Raw genomic sequence first — 23,742 nt, 5'->3', positions numbered from 1 at the left:
TAGAAAACAGGACAAGATCTATATATAGTACTTGATCCTGGAGGCCTCACTTGGCACAGAGTCACATTCATGCAACATTGAGGTTGATATTTTAAATGGTTAAAATTAGCAATTCAGAATTAAGGTTCCCACAATCCCTATAACAATGCCCCCTTTCACTTGTCACATGCACTATTTGTATTTTGTGTTACTGATTTCTACTCATTCTAATATCTTAGGCCCTAGTCCTGCTCCCATTGAAGCCCAATGGGAATTTTGCTGTGGAGTCCAGTGACAGTAGAATTTGGGGCCCTGATTGCCTCTGATGCTTGCAGGATGCACAGTAGACGGGGAGGGCCCCAGAAGTCCCATGTCACCTCTAGCTCACATATATGCCCATCAGCCTCCTTGGGGGAAATGAAACCACTGTCGTAAAAAGGCCAAATAACTAGGTGTAGACTCTTCCTTCCCATTCCCCACACCCTATTTATCACATATTTGACATGGTTGTAGCCTGATCCCCTGCCCAAGTTGTGGCTTTATTGACTATGTTCTCATAGGAGCCCAGAAAAAAATATTATCTCAGAGGAAAGTTTCAATAAATGTAATTTTTAATACTTGAGGATTCTGCAGTCCCATAGGCAAGTGTTGAGTCTTTGAGGTACATACAGCGAAATCAACCACTTTAAAGTAACTTAAAGGTCCCAGTATGAGTCTTTCAACATAAAGACCTCCTCAGGTAAGTAGCCTAGTTTTCTAATCCCTTGTGTGGTTGCTTATGACCAGATTCAGTATAGTAATTCATGTATTTTTAGAAAAGTCAATTTCTCTCATAATTTGTGGCCTCGTTCTGTATTTCTGGTATCGATTTCTCTCTCTCTCACACACACACACATATTAGACCCCTTGTTTAACTACATATTGTGACTGCAAAAACCTTACACTCTAAGTTTTTATCTCTGCAACACCTTGTTCCTTAAATCAGATAAGCAGGGAGTTCTTGAATAGTAACTGAGAGTAACTACCCAGCAACAAGTGGTTTAATGCTGAATGATCCCAAACATGCTTAACACCCTCTGACTTGAGGTGCATTTTACTTTTCACGACCAGGTCAAAACATTCCACACTGAAAATTGCTGACCTCTGTCAATGAATGAGAACTGTAACTGCTCCTCCCTCCATGATTTTATAATTTGGCTTGGTGATTTTTCCCTTTGCTGGACTGCAACATGCTCACCAGCCATGCTGGGTGTATTTATTTTAGGGGGCTGAATCAGCCATAAACTGTGCAGTACCAGCCTCAGGAGTATTTTGTATTGGATTATGAGCTTTTTCCACAGTTTTTTTTTCTTTTGGTACCTGCAAGAGATACCAGTGATGGCTTTTAAGTACAGTTCTATACTCTGGCCATTACCTGGTCATTACTTCAATCACTTTGATCTGGGGTACATATTCCCTTTCTCTTAGTTTCTTCAACCTTCATCATCTCTAGCTAGTAGTCCTCCCCTCCTTAGCAGTTTTATTATTGGAGAACGTCTTTGCCGCTGGAACTGAACGTACCATTGACTTCTTGGTGCTATTTTACCTCTAAAATTTTGAGAGGGTGATAAACTTCTAATGTCTAACCTGCATTTTGGAGTGCATTGTAAAGTCAGGTTGAGACAATCAAATGCTTTCATAGATTAGTAATACTTAGTTTAGAGTGTTTGCTGTCAGTTGACTTTAAGTCTTTTCACTGCCTTCACCTCTTTCTCTACTAGCTCATTACCTAGGGGCTAGAAATAGAATGTCTAGATTCCACTTTTAGGGTTCTATATCTCGGACAGTTCTTACATTATGATGCATTAGTGCCACAATGCCTAAGAACATATAAGAACATAAGAACAGCTGTACCGGGTCAGACCAAAGGTCCATCTAGCCCAGTATCTGTCTACCAACAGTGGCCAATGCCAGGTGCACCAGAGGGAGTGAACCTAACAGGCAACGATCAAGTGATCACTCTCCTGCCATCCATCTCCATCTTCTGACAAACAGAGGCTAGGGGCACCATTCCTTACCCATCCTGGCTAATAGCCATTTATGGACTTAACCACCATGAATTTATCCAGTTCCCTTTTAAACACTGTTATAGTCCTAGCCTTCACAACCTCCTCAGGTAAGGAGTTCCACAAGTTGACTGTGCGCTGCGTGAAGAAGAACTTCCTTTTGTTTGTTTTAAACCTGCTGCCTATTAATTTCATTTGATGACCCCTAGTTCTTGTACTTGGCCTCAGTTTGTCCTTGGCCACTACAGAACACCCATGGCTCTCTTCTGATACTCTTTTTTTTTTCCAATCTCCAAATGTGCTTCATGCATTAGCTGTGACATTTCACATCTCACCAATGTGAGAATCACAACTCTCTGGCCTTTAACACTGCACTTGGGTTAACTGAGAGTTGACTGTGAAAATGGACATATGGCTTGCATAAACATTTTAGCTTTGCTTCTCTGTTCAGACTTAATGCCTCTTATTTATCCCTTTGGTTTCCATTGTTGATATAAGTGCAGTAATTATCATTAGATTTCTACCTCACTTTCTGTGGACACAGTCACAAGACCTGTTGGGTGAGAGGAGAGGAGAGACTTCAACCTTTGCTAGATATGTAGGGTATTTAAGCTGATTTTATGTTTATCTTTCTGTACTCCTGAAGATAAACAGAAATATTACTGGATGTTTGCTAAATAAATTCTTGGAATCAACATCTTAAATTTTAAAAATACATTTGATTTTAAAAATATATATTGTTATTGAATATTTCTAATCAGAGTGGAGTGGCCACTCCAAATTTCACTTCTGTCTTCACTCTATTGTTTTGCCATTGTAATTGTGGGCTTGTCTATGTTTAAAACACTCCAGTGGCATAGTGAAGATGCTACCTACGCTGACAGGAGCGCTTTTCCCATTGGCATCGGTATGTCACCTCCCTGAGAGGTGGTAGCTAATGTTGACAGGAGAATTCTCCTGTCAATCTAGTGCTGCCTACACCAGGGCTAGGTCGGTTTAACTGCTTTGCTCACCGGTGTGGATTTTTCACGCTCCTGAGCGACGTAGCTGGATTGACCTAACTATTTAGCGTAGACCAGGCCTGTGCCTGACTGCAGCAGACATTGGAACTGCTTATTTAGAGCAGCCTGGATACTCTGAGCCTTTCTGTTGATCCAAGGATTTCCAGGCACAGAACAGTGACACACTAGGTTGTCTTGCTATAACAACCTGTCTAGTTCACCTCTTAGTGCCTGTAGCATTTTATGGGGATCGTCATACCTGATTGGGAGGCAACATGGTCCAGTGTTTAGGGCACTGGACTGGGACTCAGGAGACTTCAGTTCTATTCCCAGCTTTACCACTGAGCTGTAGTGTGATCTTGGGTGAGTCATTTCACCATGGGCCAGTTTTCCTATCTGTTAAATGGGGAAACTGATACTTACCTACCTTTCTAAAGTGAGATCTATTGTTGAAAAGCTCCATAGAAGAGTCATTTTTTAAATATTGATTTGACTTCACCCCTCTTGTCCTGCCTCAACCTCAGTCCCTCACTTCTGGCCCAGTAAAGGATAGGAGTAATGTGAAAGCAGCACACTCTCGACCTGGTGATGATAGAGCATCTGCTGTCACTCTAGAACAACTGCATCCCGCCCCTTCCTATCCCTCTGGCTAATCTTTAGGGAGACATGGCTTGAATCACAACGTCTGGACCTGAACCTTTTAAAGGCTGTGTGGATCTGGATTTTTGATTCAGGCCCATCTCTTCATTTGGAACTTCATTTAATTTTCTCTGGATGAAGCTGCTTTTAGCCTTCCTTTGTAGAAAGGTCACCTTCTAAAGGATGTAATAGTGGGAGCAAAGAAGAAAGATGTGGAACCCAGAGATGCATGTCAAAAGATGTCTCCTGTTAAAATATCCTTGAGGCTGTCCAATACATTCGTTTTGCATGTGAACCCATTGCCAATGCTTTGCTTCTAAAAGGTGTCTCAGTGCAACAGTTCTGGCTGACAAATGGGTACAGATTTGTTAGGGTAATATATTAATTCCATTCCCCTCTGGAAACTTCTTCTGTTTGGTGCATTTTCTTGGCCTCACCTTTTCAGGGTTGGCCTGCACTACTTCAGGGGAAAAACCTGTCAGTTAGGGGAGCTCTTGTGACACCTGATCTTTTTCATGGCTTACTTTCACAACATTTTTTCTGACATGCTACAGCAGTTTATGGAATCTTCCATCATGTTCTGCTTCAGTTTTCCTTCCGACTGTGATTCTCTAAAAATACCTGCCATCTAGCTCTTCAAAACAACTACTATTGTTGTACCACAAAGAACCACATTATGCCAAATGTAGGTCAAAGGATGCCCTCAAGAAAAGGAATGGTTGCTTGCATAAGAGAGTACATACCTTTGTGCTTCACTTCTTTACAGGTGTTTGGTTAAAAAGCAGAAGATAAGGCTAAGCAATTACAGCATTTACCTTTGAAACACTTTACAAACAATCCTCACCTCAGCTGAAAGAAAACTGAGGCACGGGGGTTAAAGATACTGGAAACTTGTGTGATCAAACATGTTGCATCTATTCCAAGTTTATGTTAACAGTCCACTCTGTAGCATGGTAGTACAAGCTGAGGCAAATATACCCACATGAATCAAACAATAAGGTTCAGTTTATCATAAATTTTATACCTAGGGTAGACGGTCCCTTCTCCTTGACTATTTTATTATACCAAACACTGCTTACGCAGTCTGGCACTTTCATGTATTTTTAACTCTGCACTTATTTGTCATTGGTATAGATTTTATCTATATATTTCCTGGGCTCTGTTAATAGCTGAAGTAATAACATCTGCAAATTTGTGTTCCAGTGTCTAGTTATCAAAAGTATTCACAGCGTAATTGCATTAGTTTAATTGGCTCTGAAAAGACTTTTCTTTTTATTAAAGTTAAATCAATTTCTCCAAGTAAATGCCTCCTTACTCTTTGTAGACCACAGTTTACTCTCTGCTTTTTGAGTCAGACAGCAGACCACATTTAAAACAGTGGCTCAAAAAGCACACCTTGGTGACATTATTCTGTTGTCTTGGATTTCTTCTAAATGCAAAAAAATACTTTGTATAGGGCATGCTCTTTTGTGGAAGGAAGTAGGACTCAGGTTTTTCTCCTCACTGGAGAGAATAGTCACTGTTCTTGTGCACCAGGAGCACAAAGAGAATAGAGCATGTGTCTCCAGGGTGCTTCATTTCTTGTGTGGCTGATTACAGGGGTGTTTCATCAGCTCCTTTGGGGTGATACAGAGTTAAAAACTGGCTGAACTTTTGTGATGTTAAGGTTGTTTCTTGTTAGCTACAGCTTTGTTTGGCAATGAATTCATTCTTCGTACCATATTATGGTATGAAGGTGGGCACAACATGTTCAGTCTAGACAAACTATTATCCAAGTCCCAACCTCTCTTCTTAGGCCAAGATTTTCAAAAGTGAATACTGACTTTGGGAGAGAACCACCACTTTCTTTTCTGTCCCAACAATTGAACCCTGATCAGACGCTTTTAGGTCTCATATAGAGCTGAGCAAAATTTTGAATTTCCATTTATCAGGAAATTCTGATCTTTCTAAATTTGTTTCCCTTCTGAATCAGGACTAAAAGTCTGAATATAATTTTTCATAGAAGAGAAAATTCCAATTCAGAAATGTCAAAACATTTCACTTTGACAGTTTGGATTGAACTGAAATGTTTTGACATACTTGAACTGAAAAGTTTCATTTTGGTATATTGAACCAAATTTACACATTTCACTTCATTTTGAGTCAATTAAATGTTAAAATGCATCTACCTACGGTGCTATGCTGCCACATTCTTCTCTATGGGTTATCTGGACTGACTAAATATTTCATAATGCATGGTGGATATGTGACTCCCATGATGCATCACATGACTCAGTCAGAGTAGATCATAGTTCATCATGGAAGACGTAGTCTGACCAAGGAGCCCAATTCGTAAGAGAGAATGAGGACATGATACATCTGAACTACAACACCCATGAGACTCGCACATTACACAGATGCAGTTTAATGTCAAACTGACGTGAAACAAAATATTTTTTTCTTGACAGAAAAAAAATCTGTAACATTAAAAAACTTTCCACTAATAGGCTACCCTTGGTGGAGTTCCAGTGCCCCCTAGAGCTCTGTTCCTCCTATCTGGTCTTTTGGTTTCACACATCTGATTGGGAGGAAAAAATAGTGGTATACTCCCTAGCACCATCCATTTGTGGCATCAAAATTATTAGTATTTATTCTTTGTATTCCCTTAGAACCTAGGAGCCCCCATCCTGGGCCAGGACCCTTTTGTGCAAAGCACAGTACAAACCCAGAACAACAAGGACGAAACTCTGTTGAAGCCAGTAGGATGAATTAGGATTTATACAAATGAACCTACAGCAGAACTGAATCCATCAACTGTAATTGTGTGTGCTGGGATAAGTCCTTTTGGAAAATTTGGCCCTGGAGTTTCTACAGCCGTCTTTAATTAAGCATTTTTTAGTCCACTGCTGAATGAAGATTTTCTCCACAAAGCACCACTTTTTTTGAGCTCGTGCCATTTCCATCTAAGCAGTTCCTATCTGCTTTGTCATTTCATCTTTCTATTAGTTCGTGAACAGCCTCTGCATTGTTTCCAATCCTGGGGACACCATTCGAAAACTTTCTCAGACATCTTTCATCTGGCTGTCTCACAATGTGGACAGCCAACTACTACTTCCTTTTCTTTGCATAAATGACATCTATCTTTGTTAGTTGCTAAATGCATGCATTGGGTCTCCTGTCCTTCAACGTGATTGCCTGCTCCATTCTCTTTGGCATGTCTTCAAGCCCTTTTCTATTTTCTTAATCAGTGTTCAAGTTTCAGCACCATAGATGATGAGAGGCAGAATGCATTTGCTGTACAACTTCAGACAAGTGACATCCATCCTGTAAGAAATGGTTTTGATGTGCTAAGTGCCACTTAGACAAATTAGTTTGGGCTTTCTTTTTTCTTGTCTTGGTCACTGTCTTTGTGAAACATTTGACCCAGATAAACAGTCTTCCACTTCCATTGTATAACTTTGAATCTCGTCCACCAGTACATTTGACATGACTTTTGTCATCTTGTGATTTGTGTTCAGACGGTTTTCCTGCTTGCCTCACTGAGTCCATGTAGCATAGTAATAACATACTACACATGTAATAGTTTCACAGTTCGATACACCCCATCATTCCCCCAGTGCTAACGCTGCCTTTGTAAATTATGAAACTGGAAAATTTGCAAACATTTTCTCTTGAAACTCTTACGAATCCAAATGTATGAGTTTGGGGCAACTCTTTATCACCTATTTATAGTGCTGACATACAAGTCACACATTTAGGAATATGAGTCCGATAAAGACAGGAGCTTGCAGTGCTGGTCTAAAAATCTTAGAAATAGTTAGGAGACTTAAAAGATAAATAAACCAGAACAACAATTTACTGAAATGCAGTAAAACCAGTTGGTCTTGAAGGCAGCATAAATCATATCCTTTGTGTTTCTCACTCAAGAAACCTCTCAGTTTGAATATAACTCTCAACTTATTGATTAGATGTATTAGGTCTGTATTGAAACTCCTCTTTCAGGTTGGCCTTTTCATATAAATAGAACATTCCATCAAAAGCATCAGAAATAAATGTAGTAGGCAGTGCAGTTAAAGTTAAGAAAGTACTGTAAAACTGTATAAACTCTATCCTTAAAATCAGTCTGAACTGCTTTCAGCATCACCTCTCCAAAGACGAAGGATGACAAAGCCTGGTGATAAAGGCCAGCAATTGGGGGTAAGATACAAAGCTTGTTGACATCATTGGGTGTTTCTCTTGCCCAGGTCCAAAGAATAGATCTCTTTGGAGGAGTGTGAAGGTAGGAGCATTTGCTTTGGGTGCTAAGATGCAAAGGTGGAACAGGAAGACAGGAATTAAAAGTCTTTACTTACAGCACTTTATACAATCTTGAATTTATTTGGGGAAAGACTAATTTGTAGGGAGGGTAGCTGTGTGTTTGATATGACAACTCAAACATATTAGAGGATCCTGAAAGCCATAACTAGGCTGGGAGAGGTAAAGAGAAGGGGAAACCAAGAAGATGTGTGTCAGACAGGCTGAACGGATGAAAAAGTCAGGGCAGGGAGAAAGCGCTCTCTAGAAACGTAATGCTGTTACTTTGCTACCACTAATCTAAGATATACCTTCTTAGCATAATTTATTGTGATTGTATGGCTAGATATGCTATGCAGGCTGTTTATTTTGTTTTAATCTGATTTTCTCTCTTCTTTTTAAATTTGTCTTTAATTAAACTACTTTAGTCCTAGGTTGGGCAGAAGTAAAACCATGGCATGGCATGGCATTGAAGGGAAAACGGAATTTCCATTCCAGGAGAAATTAGGATACTTTGAATTCTTTTGCAGAAAATTTCAGCTTTTTATTTGGCATGAAAACAAAATTTCTGAATTTTTTATTCAGGACAATCAAAACATTTTATTTCAATAAAGTAAAGCCATTTAGTTTTAAATTTCATTTCAATTCATTTTGTTTCATAAAATTAAAAATTAATTACAATATTTTAATACTATAAGTCAAGCAAAACTAATTGAAACAATAAACTCGTAATGAACTATTTTTATGTTCTGGAAATTAGAAAGTTGAAATTATTATTTATTTGTATTATCATAGAGCCTAGGAACTGTAGTCTTGGACCAGTGTTAGGTGCTTCACAAACACACACAAGAAAAAGATAATCCCTGTCCCCAAAAGGCTTATAATGGTTCACTTAAACTTTTGCCTGTCAAAGTCAACAACTTCCTACAAATCATTTAGATTTAGCCAAAACTTCATATTTTGATGAAAAACTGTCCTGTTTAAACATTTTTCTACCAGCTTTACTTTTGATCTCTTGTGAGAGGCAGATGGGGAGAAAAGAGTACCTTTCCTGGAGCAACTCATTAAGTTTCACCAAGATACTAGCTGTGGCCCATATCAGCTTTTTATCATTGTTGTGAAACAAACATCCAGAACGCTGGATAATTGCACATACCTTCAAAGGAAGGAGAGGGAGAGAAAAGGAAATGGGTTACTTTGCAGATGAAGAGAAATTATTAGTAGATTAACATTATCTCTAAAGTTATTTTAAGATTAAAGTCACAATAAAATGGTTTTGTTATCAGTTTTTCCAGTTATAAAAACTGATATACTAATATACCATTTGAAAATGGTTTCATCACAGAAGCATAGTCTAGGTCTTCATCTTGAAATATATCTACTCCCACAAATTCTCACCACACAATAGTTTTTCCTCTGATCAGAGCTAGATAGTGTTGTCCTAGATCTTGCTCCATCCCACTTTAAAAATAAATAAATGTAGCAGTAACCATAAGACCAAGAGTCTTTTCTGTCCGCTTTCAAAGAAAATAAAGCCAATTTTTGTTACTATGATGTTGTGTTCTTTCTCATCTCATCCTTCAGAATTATCATTTGTTGCTGTCATTTTTCCATAGCTTAATATTTTTTCATTACACTGTACAATTGTCATGTCATGCAATCTAGCATAATAAGAGTACTACCAGTCTTTTACAGTGATTAAGTTGTGTTTCTGAGACAGTTTTTGTGGTTCTTCTAAGGCCATTTTTGACATCTTTAGAGAACGAACCCACAGAAGCTAAATAATTGATTTAATTAAAATCACTTTGCAAGCTCTCTCTTTTCTCCATAGAATATTTTCTCTTCCAAAACCCTTTGCTGTGGATTTCTCAGATGCTTTCAGGATTTCAGCGTGCCAGATTTCATTGACCTTTCAAAACTCTGTCTTGCTTAACTTTTACAATTTATTTTAGAAATAGACAAGCCATAGAAATTGGATTTGAATCTGGATTTTCAATACCAGGAAGTTGTGTGACATGTTCTGATTTTGGCTTTGGCTCATTATTATTAGGGATTAACAGCAAATTTTAGATTTGTGTCAAGGTTCAGATTTTGAAATCCTCCCCACCAGTTTCTGGGAGTGTTTGTTTGGAACCAGGGTTTTGAGTTGGGGCCATTTGACTAACTTCTAAATAAAGATAATAGAGTGATAATGCTTTGAAATAAAGAACCCATTATGGATTTGTAGCTCATCTACAAGATGTATGGTCTCTGTCTTCTTTTCAGTTTTGGAAAGAGATGTGTATACCATCTACCCTGTCTGGAGAGTAGGATAGACAGTGTTTTAAAATGTGACATGTTGATGTGTCGCGTGATGAGTCATATCTGCCTTTGTGCATCATGCCATGATTCAGTCAGATGTGACCTGACTAGAAATATATCACAAGAAGATACAGTGACCTAAACAACTCATTTCAGTCTTGTGAGGTTGGTGGCACAACTTTTGGCTTGCAGAGTAATTTTCAAAACTCATTCTTTGAAAAATTGAGGTTTTCAGGCCAAAATGTTTAGGAAAACAAGAGGAGTTCCCAATACCATTGATCATCCTGTGCTATATGCAACACACGTGTTTCCTGAATTATTTAGAAGGTATCATTACTGACCTGAAACAAGGCGGGCTAGAATCAAATGGCGTCAATGGAAATATGCCGATTTACATCATCTGAAAATCTGGGCTATAATCTTTATTGTTCTCCATTTACCTATAACTTGACAGAAGTATAAGGCTATTCCTTGCTAACTAGAAAACCAATGTAGACACTTGCGCCATATTTGTGTGGCAGGCAGATGAAGCAACAATAGCCCTCTGTTGTTGATGGCAGGCCAACACCTGTCAGAGGGTTTCTTTTTATTCTCCACTTTCCATTCTGCCATGACTGGTACTAGAACCTTTTCTGTCTAGGGCAAAAATATGTAGCAAAAAGAATCCAGAAAAGGGTTTCTAAAAAAAAGTCCTTCTTGCTATTCCAAGCTAATTTATTACAACAAAAAATGCCCAGACAAAGGCAGAATTTTGTGCTCAACCTACTTGCCCCTTAGCATTTGCTCAAATGGAGGGGCCTTATAGGTCCAGATAATGAGAATGCATTTACCCATGAGGAAATGGCAGAGACAAATGCTTCAGACCCCTGCTTTTTGCCTAGATTTTTTCCATAGATGGCTGATGATTTTAAATTCATAGTAAGCAGAACCTCTCTGGAGGCTCAGACAAAATTTATTGCTCAGTTCTGAAAGTCACGGAGACAGTCTTGCAAGATACAGGAGCTTCTCAAAGAATCATCCTTGCTCCCCAAAGAATAACCAAATACCAAGGGAGAGTATTCACTGTGCTCCAGTTCTAAGTAGCAGGAGAGGAAGAAATAGTTGAATTTCCCTTAAATTAGGACACCTATCAGAAATTATTTTCCCCAGCAAGGGAAATTGCCAATGTCTGTCTCTTATCAGAAAAAGGTACAGAAGAGTGGGTGGGTAGCAGGAAGACATTTCTAGTTCATGAAACATTAAAAGAGACTATTTATCTAGACTCTTAAGATGTTTGGATTCTATGGCCTGATTCTTCACTGCATTACACCTTGTATAGTCACATGTGCTAAGTGAGTGTAAAACACTGGTATTTGATTTAGATAGCATTTTACACTCATTTTGCATGCACTTCTCTCAGGTGTAAATGAAAACATGAAGCAAAGAAGTGGAGAATCGTGCCCCAAGCATTGACTTGCCAGAGTCACCTCCTTAATGATGTAGAATTGCAAATATTAGCCTTAATGTATTGCAAAGGAAAGGTAGCTACTCAAGCAGACCTGGAAGAGAGAGAGTAGTTACAAAAACAATCCTCCTCCACAAATAAACACTAACAAACCTGCAACTAAAATCTTTTTTTTTTCTCTACAAATATCTTTCTAAAAGCTCTTGTGGTAAATAGACTTTGCATTTATCAAATGGTATGAAAGCTCTGTGAGACATCTAAGGATTGTAGGAAAGAGCAGAAGTTGAAAAAGAAAATGAATGGGAAGTCTATGAATATGTCTACACTGCAATGTAAGCACGGGCTCAGACTTAGGCTTGAGCCCAAACTTCCCTTTCGTCTACACCCAAATCTTGCAGACTTGGGCCTGGACCTGGGACCCTGCAGGGATGGAGGGTTTGAGCCCAAGTCAAACCCAGACCCAGGGTTTGAGTCCTATTGCTTTTCAGTGTAGACACAACCCACTCCTGACTTGAGTCCTGGGAACCCACCAAAGGTACCCCACAATCTCATGGGCCAACTTCCTTTGTCCTCTCTATCCAAGAATCTCCAGTCAACTCCAGGGAAACGAAAGCACATTATCCAAGGCAGGTGTTTTCTGTCAGTCCTCCCAAGTGAGGGACTCCACAATTTTGCCAAATGTTAACAATTATTAGTATTAATTACTGCACCTCAGACTCTACTTGGTTCATGACAGATTTCTGCCTTGAAAAGCTCAGAATCTAATTTCAGCTTTGTGGCAAAGAAAGGGATCAGAGAACAGTAGGAAGGAGTAGGGGAAGGAAGAACAAGGTTACAGTAGTAGGATTATGCAGTTACTCAGCAAAGGCTGAACACTGGAGAACAAGATTTTTTTTTAATGATTGTTTTTACCACTTTGGTTTAAAATAAATGCAATGTAAATGAACACTTTTGACCATTGTGAAACAGCAAAAGAGGCTACTGAGGAAGAAGTTGAATGAGAAACTAATTCCCAAGGTGGGCGATGTCCATCTATACTGGTGAACCCAGAAGATCAATGGACACTGTCCATCTCCAAGTCACTAAAGCCATCATTCCTGTACTGGAAGAATTGAAAAGGGAGGGCGTTCTCTGTGCTTCATGTGGATCTAGTCAAAAAATGATGAATTGTTTTTTAAAGTTCGCAAAAATATTCTGCAAAAATGTAACCAAAATCTTGATTAAATCAAACGTTCACTTATAGACACCATGACTGAAGTAACTGAAGCAGGGGAGCAAGGGAATTACTCAGTGTTCATAATGGAAAATGTGGTAGCAAGCTATCAGAATTTTCTTGGCTTTCCCATAAGACATCAGCAATTTTGATGCTTGTTTCTGCTGCTGACACAGTGTATACAACAACATCTTGGGTCTTTGCTGAAATCTTTTTAAGCAGTAGCACCATTCCTGAGCCATCAAATGAAACCTCTTATTTCCCCATCTACTGCTTATCCAGACTTCAGTGTTCACCATTGTTAATGTATCTTATGGGGCAATATTAGTAGACCGGAGAAGACATACCATATATTTAATTCCCTGTGAAAATGTCACTGTTGTGATCAATGGTGCTGGTATGAAAAAGCCCGTTGGTTCTGTCTAGTAGCACAGCAAAATCTTGAGGTGTTCCCTATATAGACCTGCCTCAGGAAGTGCTTAACTGTTGTGGTTTGCAATGATATTCATGGTATCATAATCCTAATTCACGTTGGGATGGAGCAAGTACTGTTTGCTAAAGCTCACTGCTAATACTGAAGGGCACAGTATGATGCCAGGACTGTCAGTCTCTCCTATCGTGTTTCTAACCCAAAGTAATATTTAAAATATGCCTTCTGAAAATGATTCATGCTGTAGCTCCCATCATACTACTTTTCTGTGTACACTCAAGAGCAGGCTTTATCAAAGTGTAGTCATTATTTCCCATTATCAGCTAGGACATAAGATGACAAAACTACTCAGCCTGCTCCCATGCTGAAATGAGAACCACTGAGAGCCAGTTTCCTGAGCCCAACCAAAGTGACATGGAGAGTCGATACTAGTATATATCTGAACTGGTGACTGTGTGTGTGTGTGTTTGTGTATGAAACGAACTTTTCAATGCAATGAGCATCCTTAGAAGAAACACGGAAACAGAATGACAGATGTTCCTCTCAAGCAGCTGTTGAAACTGGCAGGGTTAGCTTTGCAACCAGTTTAATGGACAGTTAGTGAAGGAAGCAAAATGCAAACAGTCTGATGAATAAAATATGTCTGAGCCCAAATCTTGGCTGCGGTTTCCATGGCAACAAGGAGCATAGTAGCTGAGCAAACTGGCTGCACACAAGGCCAACCAATCCTGGTTCAGCCTTGTACACCGGCAAAGGAGATGAGAGGGTCCCCCTCCAGTATCATGAGGCAGCAGGTGCTTCTTGTGGCAGGACAGAGAGCTCATGCAAATCAGTCCATATCAACAACACAAGAAAGGAGGAAAGTGGGGTGAGGAATCAAGAGAAGATTCCAACGGGGTGAGGCAGAAGGAAGAGCTCCCAAAAGAGAGGTTGAGGTAGAGGAGAGAAGATGAGTACACCAGTGTTGGGTCCCCTCCAGAAGTGATGTGTGAGAGGGAAGAAAAGATGAAGAGGAGGGGGCAGGGATTAATGGACCCCTAGTAAGCAGGAGTGAGAGGGTGACAGTGGGAGCCACCAGCAGGGTGACTGGGGTGTAGAAGACTACTGAGGCAGCGGAGAGGGTGGTCTGTTTTACTGAGGTGAGTGAAAACAGGCATGGGAGCAAGCCCTTCTAAATAGTGTAGGAGGGAAGAATCCCTTAGAATAGGTGATTTGGTGCCTATACATCCATCAATATGCCCTTGACATGGCATTAACCAGGATGATGCCCAAATACTGTGTAGAAATAAAGTGGATCATACAGAGTAGAAATAAAGTGGATCAAACACCGTTTTCACTACTGTTTACTGTTCAGTACTGCCAGCCTGCGTCATTCCAAAAGCCTATATAAATGAATATTTTAAATAAGTTTAGCCTAGAATCCTACAAGCCGATTTGAGAACCAGCATTTACAGATGGGTGATTTTTAAATACCTTGTGATATACTGTGATTGGGGAAAAAAGGGTCTAAATATCTTGAAGCTCAAGATTGAAGTGAGGTTTCATTATGGAAAAGGGATCATGTGACAAAGTTTATTGCTATTGGTGGTGGTGAAGTCGTCATAAATAGCAAAGTGGAAACACCCATGTAAGTTCTACACCAAGCTGTGTTCAGGAATAATAGCAAGAGTAATGTGTGATGTGATAAAATTATCGATTCTGGACACTCATTTTATTTGGAGTGTCTTTGTGGAATTGAACCTTCAATAACCAGTGAAAAACTGCTACTGGTCCTGCTTTGCAAACAGTCAGAAATACAAACTGGAAATGACCCATAGCTAGACATAGTTACTGGAGGTCAGCAGAGTGATAATGTTTCACATTAACTGAATTGAACAGAGTGAAGAGCACAAAAACATATATAATCCTTTAATTCTTTTTAAATCCAGACTAATCTGTATGATTGTGGATAATCCTTTGAAACTGCACCAAAATCAGCACATAGAGCATTGTCAGAAGCATGACATTTGGCCTTGAAACATCACTCTTACCCTGCTACCCCTTCCATGAATAATATGGCACCTCTGTTCCTCCCCTTGACCCAAACACTGAAGTGCTTTATTTCAGCAGCTTCATGATCATCAGGCCTCAATTCTCTCTCCCCACCTCTCTCTTTCTCATGTCCCAATTTGCAACTGTAAAAATACCTAAAATCTCCTGGTTATTAACAGTGACATTTTAGAACTTTCACTGTTCCCTTTTTTAAGTGCTTAAAAGAAAAATAAATTCGAGTGAAGTGTAATTGTGTATAGCCAAGAAATTGAGACTGTAAATTTTCCGCGAGGAACTGTAACTCTGGCCACTTGTAGAAATGCATTGCAGTAGGGCTTTTGTTATCTGATAACATAAATCAGTGGTTTTCAAACTATTGTACTGGTGACCCCTTTCCCATAGCAAGCCTCTGAGTGAGACACCCCCCACTTATAAATTAAAAACACTTGTTTATATATTTAACACCATTATGAATGCTGGAGGCAAAGCGGGGTTTGGGGTGGGGACTGACAGCTTGCAACCCCCCCATGTAATAACCTCACAATCCCCTGAGGGGTCCCAACCCCCAGTTTGAGAACCCCGACATAAATAGAGTGAAGTGATCCATCTATAGCTAAAGAAGATTGCCCTTTGTACCTTTGAAAATTTCCCCCTTTAATTTTCTCCAATAAAGAGTAGATACTTCATATAACTTTTAAAAGGCCTTTGAAATATAATGAGAACTTGTTCTCTGTCTTAAAGAGTAGAGCATAAAGGCTTGCATGCTAATATTTAGTAACTCATGAACACAATGGAAACAAGGAAAATCTTCTGGTCTGCAATGGAAGATTAAATTAATTTTCACTTTCATGCATACCACAACCATGTAAACAGTGACCTGGGTTGATTACTTCATGCTATATTTCCTCTACCCCGATATGCAGGATGGTCTAGGTTAACAATGCTCCTATCTACTAAAAAGACCAATTACTCTGGGAAATGGCATGAGGCCTTCATTTAGAAATATTCCAAAACTCAAGAATGCAAACTAATATCTAAGTAAGTATCCATGGGGCAGCCATGTTAGTCTGTATCCACAAAAACAAGGCGGAGTTCAAGGGCACCTTAAAGACTAACAGATTTATTTGGGCATAAGCTTTCTTGGGTAAAAAACCCCACTATCTAGCTAGAGACAACTAACTAGAAAGATGCTCAAAAGCCTCAAGAACAAGAATGATTTTCAGGTCACATGGCCATGTTGTCCCTCCTTTATTGGTCTCCTCATTTAATATTAAGTGAGCGCCATTTTCAAAATCTGGATATGTATTTTGAAAAAGAAAACTGTAGTTTGTGAGGTGTTTGGATCTAGGATTCTTGTTCGGGTCCATTTCTATAAAATATATGATTTACAAAGCAAAAAGAGTTACCTTTTAAACTAACACTCAAATGCATCATTAATTTTTATTTGTAATTGAAAATCACCTGTGTTTACAGTTTAGTTTTCTAATCTTTATTTTAGTCTTTGTAGCTTTAATTTCTTTGCAAACAGCTCCTTCCAAGCATAAGCAGTATTATCCCTACAATGGGTTCAGGCAGGCAGACAGATGGTGTACGGTTTAATCCACCTCATTGCTTCATCAACAGTAGGGCCAGACATGAATGGTGTAGCCAGCTTCAAAAAAGCTGCACTGATGCTATGATAAAGCAATGTAGCATTTTCCCTATTTCTTACAAATGTCCTTATTCACTGGAAGGTGACAGATGGAGCATCTGAAATCCTTACATAAATTTTTCAAATGTAAATGATCCCTTACTCCATTTGCACTGCGAGAGATTCACTAAGTTCTATCCATCATTTATTAGATATTTCGAGCCAGGGTTGAGAATTATGTTGCATTTTATAAAAAGACCTTGGCTGGATAGGAAGCACCTGACAGCAAATGATAATTCTTATTTTGGGAAGTTTAGGAAGGGCAATACAAACAAGCATTAGTTTGTTTTTTTTTGTTTTTTTAACATTAATGGCTACATGCAGGCAACAGAACCACATGGCTCTGGGGTCTTGGTTTCTGGCAAGTATCTTTTAGAACAGTGAGCTGGTTACTCTCTCAGCTTCTGCTCTGTTCTCAATCTTGGCCACTTTCTGACAGTTTCCTGAACCACTTATCAAAAGCTATTAGGAGAGCTTATACCAAATTTATAAAATTAGGGAAGAAAATAAGACTTAATCTACCCATTAGATTTCTACAAGGGGGACTTCCTTGATCCTCCTCCCGCGCAAGGACTTATCAGCAAGGATAGAACCTGGGACATTCAGCACCAAAATGGAGTACTTGAGCTGAAAGAGCAATAGCTCTGCAACTGTTGCTGATAGGCTGTTGTCTTCTAGGTCAGTGCTACAGGCAGACCTGATCACTTCACCAGTGAGTTACACTGACATGTGACTTCTTATCCTTTTTCTGTAAACTGAATATTGATGTCCTACAGAACCTGGAGAGCATTTAGAGCAGTTCTACAGTCCATACTCAGGCAAAACTCCCAGCAACATATATAAGGAACTGCAGAATTTAACACTGAGTCCAAATGGGCTGTCAGGGCCAAGAGATTGGGCTGTTTCATCAACTGAGAATGAATGTGATTCTTCTCCTATCTAAATGGCACCCACTAGATTTCTTGCTGTAGTTGTTAGAACTATTGTACCAGTACTGTATTCTATTACATTTCATTTATATTGTATAATCTGTTTTCCTGCCCCTTTCTGTTGCTCACAAGGCAAACATGTCTTGTTTTTATGAGATAGATCAGTGGTTCCCAAAAATAGTCCATCAAGCATTTGTTGCTGCTCCCTGGGAAGCTGGCTGGTGCCCTGGAGCTAACTTTCCTTGCTTCTACTTGCTAAGGGTACGTCTACACTACGGGACTATTCCAAATTTGCATAAACCGGTTTTGTAAAACAGATTGTATAAAATCGAGTGTGCGCGGCCACACTAAACACATTAAATCGGTGGTGTGCGTCCACGGTCCGAGGCTAGCATCGACTTCTGGAGCGTTGCACTGTGGGTAGCTATTCCGTAGCTATCCCATAGTTCCCGCAGCCTCCCCCGCCCCTTGGAATTTCCGGGTTGAGATCCCAGTGCCTGATGGGGCAAAAATCATTGTCGCGGGTGGTTCTGGGTAAATGTCGTCAGTCACTCCTTCCTCTGGGAAAGCAACGGCAGACAAGCATTTCGCGCCTTTTTTCCCTGTATTGCCCTGGCAGATGCCATAGCATGGCAATCATGGAGCCTGTTTTGCCTTTTGTGACTGTCACCGTATGTGTACTAGATGCCGCTGACAGAGGCGATTCAGCAGCGCTACACAGCAGCATGCTTTTGCTTTGGATGATAGCAGAGATGGTTACCAGCCATATTGTACCATCTACCATACCATAAATTGGTAATAAGATGATCGTGGCTACCAGTCCTTTTGCACTGCACCATTTGCTGCTGTCATAAGTGCCCCTGGCTGAGATCAGCCAGGGGCGCAAAAGCCAAAATTGGGAATGACTCCCTGAGTCAATCCCTCCTTTTTGGTATCTAAAAATAGAATCAGTCCTGTCTAGAATATGGGCAAGTGTACTAGAGAACCACTGTATCATAGAACCAGAGAGCACAGCTGCTCTGTGTCAGATCCAGCAGAAATTATGAGCTGTATGCTATTCACAGGGGGTGCTCCTGCAACAACCCCACCTGTTGATTCCATTCTTCCCCCAGCCTTCCTGGGCTACCGTAGCATTGTCCCCCCACTTGTGTGATGAAGTAATAAAGAATGCAGGAATAAGACACAGTGACTTGTTAGTGAGAAATGAGTGGAAGGCAGCCTCCAGCTGCTATGATAGTCCAGACAGGACATTAAGAAGTGTGGAGGAGAGGAGCCCAGCATCGCGCTGCTAGTCCAGGGGCAATTGGATCTTTTCTTTAAACATGAAGGGTGGGGGCTGATGGAGCTCAGCCCCCTGTTGCTATGATGAGGACGGTTACCAGCCATACTGCACCATCTACAAGGAAAAATTAGGGCCAGGCGCCCTTGATAGACCTAACGGATGCTAGTCGGCAGGGTTACCAGTCCTTTTGCACTGCCCCATGTGCCAATAGGCTGATGATGACGATGGATATCAGTCTTACTGCACCATCAGCCACCCATGGCCGGGGGGAGGGAGCAAGGATGTTGGTGTTGAGTGCTGCAGCATCGCGTCTATCTGCAGCATTCAGTAAAGATAGGGTGACATGTAAAAGAGTCAAGAGAGGATTGTTTTCCCTTTCACTTCTGGGGGTGGGTGGGGGGGTGCGTAAATTGCTGAGCTATGCCCTGACCCACCGCGGACACTGTTTTTGACCCTAGAAGCATTTGGAGCTCAGCCAAGAATGCAAATGCTTTTCGGATACTGCAGGAACTGTGGGATAGCTTGAGTCCTCCAGTCCATGAGCGTCCATTTGATTCTTTGGCTTTCCGTTACGCTTGTCACGCAGCAGTGCGCTGAGTCCCTGCTATGGCGTCTGTCTGGAGATTTTTTAAAAATGATTTTGAATTTCGTCTTCTGTAACGGAGCGCTGATAGAACAGATTTGCCTGCCCTTACTGCGATCACATCCACATGGTCCATGCTGGAGCTCTTTTTTTATTTTGATTTCGGACTGCATCGCCACCCGTGCTGATCGGAGCTCCACGCTAGGCAAACAGGAAATATTCAAAAGTTCGCGGGGCTTTTCCTGTCTACCTGGCCACTGCATCCGAGTTCAGATTGCTGTCCAGAGCGGTCAGTGGTGCACTGTGGGATACCGCCCGGAGGCCAATACTGTCGATTTGCGGCCACACTAAACCTAATCCGATATGGTAATACTGATACTAGCGCTACTCCTCTCGTTAGGGAGGAGTACAGAAACCGGTTTAAAGAGCCCTTTATATCGATATAAAGGGCCTCTCAGTGTGGACGGGTGTGGCGTTAAATCGGTTTTACGCTCCTAAAACCAGTTTAAACGCCTAGTGTAGACCAGGCTTAAGTCTCACTGAGACAGCTAACAATTAATCGAATCCGTTCCTAGTATTACTTTCCCATAATAGCAATTGCTGTAGTTGCCACGAGAATATTGTGCAATCACAAAGGGTGAGCAGTGTCCGCTGCAATAGTGGTGAGGCGTGGATATAGCCACAAAGTAATCTCACTAAGATTTAGTCCATGCTCTGAAAAAGTTTTTATCAATTTTTTTTATTTGTAACTTTTTTCAACAAATTGGCTTCTTTTGAAAAATGTGGAAAAAATTCTGTTTGACTTTGATTTTTTTAAAAGTGAAAAAACATTTTTGGGAGGCTTTGAAAACAAAATTGGTTTCCCATGTAATGTTCCCCCATTTCCCCTCTCCCCTGCCACTTATCTTCTTAGCCCTACCTCCCTTTTTTCCTAACGGAAAATGGCAACAGAAGAAGAGGAGGAAAAGAGAAATGGGGTGAGGGGAGACAAAAATTGCAACCAAAAAACGTTCAGTATTTAAAACCTAAAATCGTTTCTTTTTTTCATTAAAAATCAGAAAAAATCAAAATTTTTCATGAAAAAAATTATCATTTTTGACCAGCTCTTGAACTAGATAAAAGGACTGGATGATCAAAGAATAGTGATACATTTTCCCAGCATGAGTTTCCCTAACATGATTTCTTCCTTTGTGTGTTACAACAAGAACTTGTTCCATTGTGATGGTATGTACAGAGTGTGGAAAACAGTATATTGCCACCTTCTGCAGGATCTTGCATCCTGTCTGTGACTTTAATCATGAGAGGAACCAAAGCCTTAATGTTGCTCTGTGTGGATGGAAGGGAATGCCTGTGGTGATCCTATTGCAGGTTCTAGGCTCAAGAAAGCACAGAAACTGAAATAAGTTATCCAACTGAATTTAGAGCAATAATTTGTATGTCTGAGAGGCGGGTGAAGCATCAAAGTCATAGTAGGTCTCCAAACAGATAGTGAGAAGCCCTCTTAATTCTGTTCTTAACATAAAAAAAAAACAACCTCCCTTCCCTTTCACATCTCTATCTCACCTACCAAAGCCTTTAAAAGTAAAACTTACATAAAGTTTCAGTTATGTATCAGATTCATGGATTTCAAGGTCAGAAGGGACCATTTTGATTATCTAGTTTGACCTCCTGTATAAACAGGCCATAAATCTTTCCCAAAATAATTCCTAGAGTACATCCTTTAGATAAATGTCCAATCTTGATTTAAAAATTGCCAACGATAGAGACAATACTGGGACCTTGGTAAATTGTTCCAATGATTAATCACCTTCACTGTTAAAAATGTATACCTTATTTCCGGTCTGAATTTGTCCAGCCATTGGATAGTGTTGTACCTTTCCTCTGCCATATTGAAGATCCCATTAAAAAAAAATTGTTCCTCATGTGTGTAATTCTAGACTGAGATCAAGTTAACCTATTTTATTAAGACAAATAGGCTCAAGGAGCATAATCTATCATTATAAGACATGTTCTAATCCTTTAATCATCCTCATGGCTCTTCTCTGAACCTTCTCCAAAGTATCAACATCCTTCTTGAACTGCGGACACCAGAATTAATCACAGTATTTAAGTAACAGTCAATAATCCTTTGTTTGATGCAGCTAAACAGCCTCTCAGTGGTTTTCCAAAACCCACTTCACTCTTTGCCATTCGTAAAAATAGTCACTCTTTCCATTATTGTAATATCCTATTTTTATCCCTTTCTTGTATTATTGAAAATTCTTGAAAATAAACATAAAATCTCCCTGAGCATAGGTTTGTATTCTCCTGTAAATGACTGTGCTTTTGTGGTGTCAGTGATCAAGCTTGCCAAGAACATTACTGAAATGACGTGATAATGTAGTTGTTTTGCCTGTTTGATGAAGACCAGTATTGTACTGGTAGACTTCCAGGAATCAAATTAGCCATTCAATATAGTAGCATGTAAAATTAGTACACAAAGGTAGTCTAAGTGTTTTGACTCTTGTTCTCCTTTTTGGTGGTCTTGAAAATTGGTCTTACAGAATTGTTGAGATATTAGTCTAAACATCGCTTGCCCCCATGCTTATAATGAGACAAAGTAGAAGAGTTTAGTCCCCTACATAGTTAACAGTTCTAGCAATGTTGTTTCACAGAAACTCATGAACAATGGTTTCTTACAGCCAAATCAAAGTCTGTGTCTGTGCAATTTTTTTTCGTCAATTTTTAGAATGATTCCCTTCCAGTGTTACGTCCATTTTTCGTACGGTTCAGGGACACCCCTTAGGGAAAGTCTCCGGGGCACATGCATCAGCATTTTCTACACTCTGAGAATGAAAAAAAAACATAGTAATTGATGGAACTCTGCCGTGGTCAATTATTCAATTATAGTTTCATCTCTGTGCTTTTGCACACTCAGATTTGCAGAACTCTCTCTTGTGGTCTTTGTGGAATGGAGTAGTCCCATTGGTTTGAAGGTGACTACTTGCAGTGCATTAAGTTAAGCATATGAATTAAAATCTTTGCAGGATAAGAGACTTGGTTTTTATATATCCATAGTGATGTTATTACTCCAAGTAAGAAAATAGATATTCCAAATTAGGTAATGTACATTTGGCAACCTAAGTTACCCTGGTAGTTTCAATTCAGTATGGCATTGTTCAGCTACTGAACTATTGCATGGGATTGCTGTGTGCTGTCAAGCAGCTACAACTTTCCACACAAAAATGACTGCATTTCAGTGGTGAGTGAACTACTTCCTGTATATATAATCCTCAGCTAGTTCAAGTCAATGGAGTTATGCTGATTTATAGCTGCTAAAGATCTGAGCCATAGTTTGTAGCGTTCTGTGGGATTCATTTGGATGAAAGACTCCATAAAAATGTAATATTAATATCTAGGTCTTATATTTGGCTATGTTGGCTAGGTAAACTGAAATTTAATTGGAATTAATAGCCAGTCAACAGAAAGGACAACTTTTGAAAAAGTAACCATGTGCTCCAAATAGTAGTTAAAGTAACTGGGAATATGACCTAGATGCATGAAATAGGCCAATATTTATTCTGCATTCTCTTAGTGTGATAACATCTTTGTTTACTGGGGCTAGTCACCACACTTTGACTATCACTACATGATAGCATGCAAATAATTCATCTATAAAGATGCAGCTCATTTGTTGATCTTTCATTAGAAATATGCTTTAAACCATGTGCCCACCACAAGTCTCAGCCATAATTTATTTCCAGCAGCAAACTTGACAGCAGGATACATTTATAATGTCAAGCACTTGATAAACTGATTTAAATACCTAAGGAAATCATCAGCTTGTCACTGAAAACACCTTACCATATTGTTGATGTATGTTTGAATTGGAGGCTATCATCTTGCTATATACAGAAAAAAATA

General features: G+C 39.8%; 1 protein-coding gene across 1 annotated transcript in view; it reads left to right on the top strand.

The window, feature by feature from the left end:
- RPS6KA2 (ribosomal protein S6 kinase A2) overlaps positions 1-23,742 on the top strand; it is a 451,617-nt gene that overhangs the window by 81,912 nt on the left and 345,963 nt on the right. The window lies entirely within an intron of this gene.

The sequence above is a fragment of the Mauremys mutica genome, chromosome 3, assembly GCF_020497125.1.
Source record: "Mauremys mutica isolate MM-2020 ecotype Southern chromosome 3, ASM2049712v1, whole genome shotgun sequence".
In the NCBI taxonomy this organism is placed as follows: domain Eukaryota; kingdom Metazoa; phylum Chordata; order Testudines; family Geoemydidae; genus Mauremys; species Mauremys mutica.
Note: the sequence above shows the minus strand (reverse complement) of the source record. Positions and strands in the feature narration are given on the sequence as shown.